Source organism: Cryptotermes secundus, unplaced genomic scaffold, assembly GCF_002891405.2.
Source record: "Cryptotermes secundus unplaced genomic scaffold, Csec_1.0 scaffold1133, whole genome shotgun sequence".
Classification (NCBI taxonomy): Eukaryota; Metazoa; Arthropoda; class Insecta; order Blattodea; family Kalotermitidae; genus Cryptotermes; species Cryptotermes secundus.
In genome coordinates this window covers 105,656-112,373 of record NW_019728510.1, presented here as the reverse complement: position 1 = coordinate 112,373, position 6,718 = coordinate 105,656, and positions in this window count along the sequence as shown.

Below are 6,718 nucleotides of genomic sequence, written 5' to 3'. Positions count from 1 at the left end.
CACTGAGATGTAAATTCATGCGTAAATGTCGACTCTCGTTTCACAACATCAAATCAAAGTCCCTACTTAGTTAGTTAGTTAGTTAGTTAGAGAGGGTGGGTTTCCCCATGCACCGCGACCAGTTTGATCTACTGTGCTTCCACCTATGATATTCTACCACTCTCTATACCCTACCGATAAATGGTGCGTACCATCAGTCCCGCCGAGCAATCGAGACTTACTACTTAATCTAATTAACTGCACGACATACTTCAGTGGGATACACATATCATCACAAACTACGCAGTCTCTGGGCGTCTCAGGGTATAGCCCGAGGGCGGAGGGGCGTGGAGCGGGGCGTGGGCAACTTTATGGCTGGGACAGCAGCGGGCCGCTGCGTATAATTATACTGGGCCGCGGGAGGCTCTTCTGGAATTTGTCATTAATTATAATTAATGCCAGGGCCTACTACTGGGCCTCGGCCCAGCGGTTCAGAAGCACTGCGCTAGAGGGACAACGCAGCGGCCCGCTGCTGTCCCAGCCATAAAGTTGCCCACGCCCCGCTCCACGCCCCTCCGCCCTCGGGCTATACCCTGAGACGCCCAGAGACTGCGTAGTTTGTGATGATATGTGTATCCCACTGAAGTATGTCGTGCAGTTAATTAGATTAAGTAGTAAGTCTCGATTGCTCGGCGGGACTGATGGTACGCACCATTTATCGGTAGGGTATAGAGAGTGGTAGAATATCATAGGTGGAAGCACAGTAGATCAAACTGGTCGCGGTGCATGGGGAAACCCACCCTCTCTAACTAACTAACTAACTAACTAAGTAGGGACTTTGATTTGATGTTGTGAAACGAGAGTCGACATTTACGCATGAATTTACATCTCAGTGTTCCTTATGTATATGGATTATGCGTACTACGCCCAGTGAAATTAGAAAGAGACATGAAGTCAGTGTTACTACGATACTTCATCCAAATCTTATTTCTGTATTTTAAGTATCTTTCGGTGTAGCCTAAAGAAGCACTGTAGAATCTCAAGAAAGTGAGAGTGCACTGTGATTCTGTTATAATTTCTGTATCGTTTCTTGCAGTATAAATGGGAAGGAAGAAGAAGTGTTTTGCTCCAAAGGTGCGCGTCTTCCAGTGAGGAAACTGGAATGACATTCTTCAATTTTCCCATGGGTTCAGCACCGTATGAGCCAGATCTGAAATATTATTATAAAACACATTGTAATATTTTGACCAGAGTTATTAAAGGAGCTAAAAATCTTCTTTATAATCAATTAATTTCTAATTCTAACAACAAAATGAAAACCACCTGGAGCATTATAAAATCAGACACAGGTAGAAAAATTAATAATGCAGGTACACAGTTTTTAAACATTGATGGGAAGTTAACTGATAATCGTGATGTGATTACAGATTCTTTTAATAATTAATTTCGAACAGTAGCTGGACAACATCAATACCAATAATGTTCATTGGCATTTTCTGAGATTTGAAGAAAGCTTTTGACTGTGTCAAAATCTGACTGTCTATCTCGCTATCTGCCTCTCTCTGTCTAAAGTAAAATTTTATGGAATAGTTGGTAAGGCCAGTGCACTGATAAAATCCTATGTGAAAGATAGGTACCAAAGGGTAAGTCTATTTTACTCATTGGAGGAATAATTTAATTTCAATATTAATTAATGATCTTAGTCTGTTATATGATGGATGCCTAGTAGTATACTTTTATGTTTCATTATTGTAGTCTTGTGTCAGTGTGCTGCATTCTTTAACATATATACTTGAAACCTGTGTAATGATTTACTCACTGTGATTTGTCTTTGATAATATGTGTAATTGTTATGGGTTAAATATAAATAATTTTTATTTGTATCATTGATGGAACTTGTCCTGTTGTCTTTGACTATTACTATATCCACTCTTCATCCAGCCATGTAAGGATTAATGGAAAGTAAATAAATGAATGTCTGTTTTAGTACATCATGTAATGTAGCACCTACACCATGTTTGTAATATTTACTGATGAATTATTTCAAGATTTTGAGACAATATGTAATACTCTTACAGAGCTATGGTATGGGCAGGAAGAGTTGGGTTATCCTGTACTACTGATTCTGCTAGAATGCTGCACAATTAAGTTCTGTGCAACAAACATATCTCTGAAAGTGATTTCACTACAGCTGAAAGGGTACACCTTAACAGATGTGCAGCAAGCATCAATGCTCTATTGGCTACAGGTAAGCACTATATGTTTCTTATATGAATGAAGTGACTAATAATGAGGACTAGTTTTCAAAGTTACTGCCTCAGAACCCAGTTGTAATCAAACAAACGTCATTATCATCTGACTTGAATTGACTTCTGAAACTGTATATCTATATACAAGTTATGTAGAACATGTCACGAATACTGTTTTTAGGATAGTTAAAAATATTTGAAAAGCAGACAACACTATCAGTGATATGATTAAGGTGAATTAGGTGGCAAAGATTTTAATATGAGGAATAATGTAATGAAATATAGAAGTTTTGTATAACGTTAGTCCTATGTAATGTAATGTGTTATTTTCCAATGTAAAGAAATTAATTCACCACATAAGGAGGCACACTAACTTCTGTTTCCCCCCCCCCCCATTCAGGTGGGTGCAGCAGCGAATACATGGCAACAGCTGTGTTTGTTGAGGAGGTTGACAACCTCTTTGATAGTTTCAATGGTGGAACAAGTGTTGGCCAAGGGAAAACACTGCGGTGCCCACTCAGTGACAACAGTCCCCATGTAGAGCTCTGGAAAAAGGCAAGTATGAGGAAAAAGAGTTGGATCTTCCTCAAGGATGGTAAACCCGCCTTTCTTCATCCTCCTCCTTCACAGAATGGGTGGCTGATTGTCATCACTGCTGCCAAGAATGTGTCGAGGACACTGAAAGAGGCAGGTTTTCAGTACCTTCATGCCCAAAACCTGAATCAGGACCCCCTGGAGAACACATTTGGAGCTATTCGTTTAAACTGTGGTTCGAACAATAACCCAACTGTGGGACAGTTTGTAGATGCCCTGAAGACTAGCATCATCAATGGCCTTGCATTTAGAGGACTGGGGGAAACTAATTATGAGGATGATGGTGGTACTCTTCTGGATAATCTACAATCACTTTTCAGGGAACCTGAAGCTGCTTCACGAAATCCTTCCACAAGTCATGACAAGGGAACCCCTGCTGGTGTGCCTGAGAGCTTCCATGTTGCTCAGCAAGTACAGATGGACATGAGTCCTGCAGTACCTGCTGGTGATGTAGAAGTCGTTCCATTGCCAGACAGGTGCTTCGCGAGATCAGGTGTGATGCAGGCAAGACATGCCTGACATCTGAAGTGCTGCTATCAGCCACTGTCTTCTTATATATCAAGGAGTGCAGTGATACAGAACAGTCTCTCACATATCCTTCAGAGAAGCTTGTGGCGACTGTTGGTACTGCTGTAACTCTGATGGAGTCTATAATGACAGAGGCTGCCCACTTGTATTCAGTGGAGCAGCATATCACAGCTGCCATCAAGAGCACCACTGACTTCAAGTGGATTAGGTGTTCTGGCTGTTTGCTTCACGACCAAGGAATAGTAGATTTACATTCCTTGGTGGTGTAAGCGAAGAAACAGGTTGATGACTGAAGCAGCCAGGCAGAGGGCTACAGAGAGGAAGATGAAGATACTGTCTCATTGGTAAGTCATTAGGAAAGTAATGCTTCTTCATTTTTCCTTTATAATGGCTTGCTCATACCAGCCCTGGAAATTGACAGAGAGCAGTTATGAAATTACTGGAAGAATATTTGTGCCAACTAGTCACATGAGCATCATTAAATGTTTCATAAGTTGGAGAAAGTATCCCTAGTGACAAGCAGTTGCAGTTCAGCAACAGAAACTTCTGTGCAGCAAATGATAACATCGTCATCCACAGTTCAATTACACACAAGAAACCTACTTGAACTTGAGCTCCATCTCTTTCCTGCTTTGCAAATATGTTGCAGTGAATGAAAACATGGTCAACCACAGTTCGACTACATACACGAAACTTATTTTGAACTTGAGCTCCATCTCTTCCTCTCTTTGCAAGCATGTTTCATTCATCTCAGAATATTAGAACTTCACTGGGTAAGAGTTCATTCTGGCCTTTATCTTCAAGAAATTATATATCAATCGAGTATATGGGAAATTGTTTTCTGACAAACATGGGTCTTCTTTATGTGTAGGTAAGAATGAAGAATCATTACTTTATAATTGACTTGCAAAGTTCACGTTATCAACCTCAGTATGAAACTCTGAGAAGCAGACTCAATATCAGGATTGAATGTGTTCAGAACTATTTATGTAATTTCTTTACCTATTTCATTTTTGTTACATTGTTATTCACTTCTGTTGTTATAGGTGTATTCCTTCTCTTTTGCCATATAATGCTACCTGTACTGGACTGGTGAACATGAACATAAGATTTTCAATAGTAATTGCATTTCTTTAACATATGTTATTCATTTTTGCAATATAATCGTATCCAATATTAAAGTGGAAGTTGAAGAGATACCAGATCGTCAGTATTCATTACATTTTTTGTAAGATATGTTACTTTTGCCATATAATCCTTTCTGTTACTGAACCGGTATATGAATAGATACCAGATTTTCAGTATTCATTACATTTTTTTGTAATATATGTTACTTCTGCAATATAAACCTTTCCATTACTTAAGCGGTATATGAATAGATACCAGATTTTCAGTATTCATTACATTTTTTTGTAATATATGTTACTTCTGCAATATAAACCTTTCCATTACTTAAGCGGTATATGAATAGATACCAGATTTTCAGTATTCATTACATTTTTTTGTAAGATATGTTACTTTTGCCAAATAATCCTTTCCATTACTGAACTGGAATATGAATAGATACCAGATTTTCAGTATCTATATAAATAAAAATGTAAATGTTCGTTTGTTCAAAACCTTAAATCCCCCAAAGTTCTTCACCGAGTGCTTAGAAATTTTGACACAACGTTGCATTCGAATACGCACGTCTTTATATACCTATTATATAGATGTCACACATGTGACAGGTAAAAACATGCTTCTTTTGAAAAACAGCGCCATCTGTTGGACGTAAAAGCAACACATGCTATACTAAATATTTTATGATTCCATTTCAATGTTTCCGATTGCATTGTTAAATTGGATTTTCATAGATTTCGATTTATTTTCATTTTGATTTAATTATTTCATGTGACATTGCGTTGGAATTGAGCTGTGTCGTTTACCATGGCGTTCATTTCGTGAGTATAGTTTATTTTTTCTTCTTTCATTGTTTTTCATTTCATTTTCTTAACTGTTTTCCTTATTTTTCAGTGCAATTGGCGGTGGAATTGAGCTGTGTCGATTGATCTGCTTTCGAATTGAAGTATTTCGTTAGTATTTTTTATTATTTTTTTTTGTTTCTTTGTTTTCCAGTTCGTGTTCTTTCCTTTTTTTAATGTTTTGCAATTTTATATGTTTTGTTATAACTTTCTTTCTTCTTCTTCAGTGCAATCGATCTGCTTCAGTCCATCCAAATAATGCCTCACAGAAGATCAAACTTACGTCGTCGTACTCGCGTAGCGGAAGCAGTGCGACGAGTAATTGCAAAGCAAACTGGGGAAGAACGGGCATCAGCGAACGAGAGAAACATTCAAAGAATGGCTCAAATACGTGCCGAGGAAGCAGCAGAGCGACGTGCAGCCAGACTTGAGGATGCACGGTTGCGAGCATGGCGATCGCGTTCTGCAGCTTCAGATCTGCTTCGTTCTCAACAGAATGAACGCGACAGGCTGAGAGTGGCTGAAAGACGTCAACGAGAAACAGCAGATCAGCGTCAAACACGACTCCGTGCTCAGCAATCACGCGATTACAATCGCCTTGCATTCCGGTACAGCCCAGCTGAAGATTATAGTTTGAGCCGACATGTTCTCATCGGCACTATGACTGAAGTGTGTCCTCATTGCAAGGCTCTTAAATCTAACGGAGAAACGAAAGGAATGGGTTGCGCCGCGGGAAAAATTAAACTGCCTCAACTTGGAGAACCGCCAGAGCCATTAAAAACTTTGCTTGCCAGATATACCGTCGAATCAAAGCATTTCCTACCTAACATCAGGAAATACAACTCATACTTCCAAATGACGTCGTTCGGCGCAGAAAACGTAACAGCTCAATTCATGCCAACTTTCAAAGTGAAAGGACAAATTTATCATAAAGCCGGCTCCCTGCTTCCGTTTCCAGGTGGTCAACATAAATTCCTACAAATGTATTTCATCGGCGATGGCAATGATGAATTGAATTCACCCTGCCGAATTTCTACCGGCTCCCTGCTTCCGTTTCCAGGTGGTCAACATAAATTCCTACAAATGTATTTCATCGGCGATGGCAATGATGAATTGAATGGACCCTGCCGAATTTCTACCGGCATAAAAAGGTCCATCATTTCCCAACTGCAAGAGATTCTTCACGAAAAAAAACAATTTAGTGCTTAAGGTCTTTCATTCTGGTCCGTCACACTAACCAATTAACAATCAAGTTCCTTCCGTCAAATGTGACACTTTTTTAAGTTTTCCACCTCGTCACCACCTGCCTTACATGTTTCGGCTCACCACGGAGCCATCATCAGAGGCATTTATAGTAGAAAAAGAAATCACCAACACACAAAACTTCACTTTGTCCAAGATAGC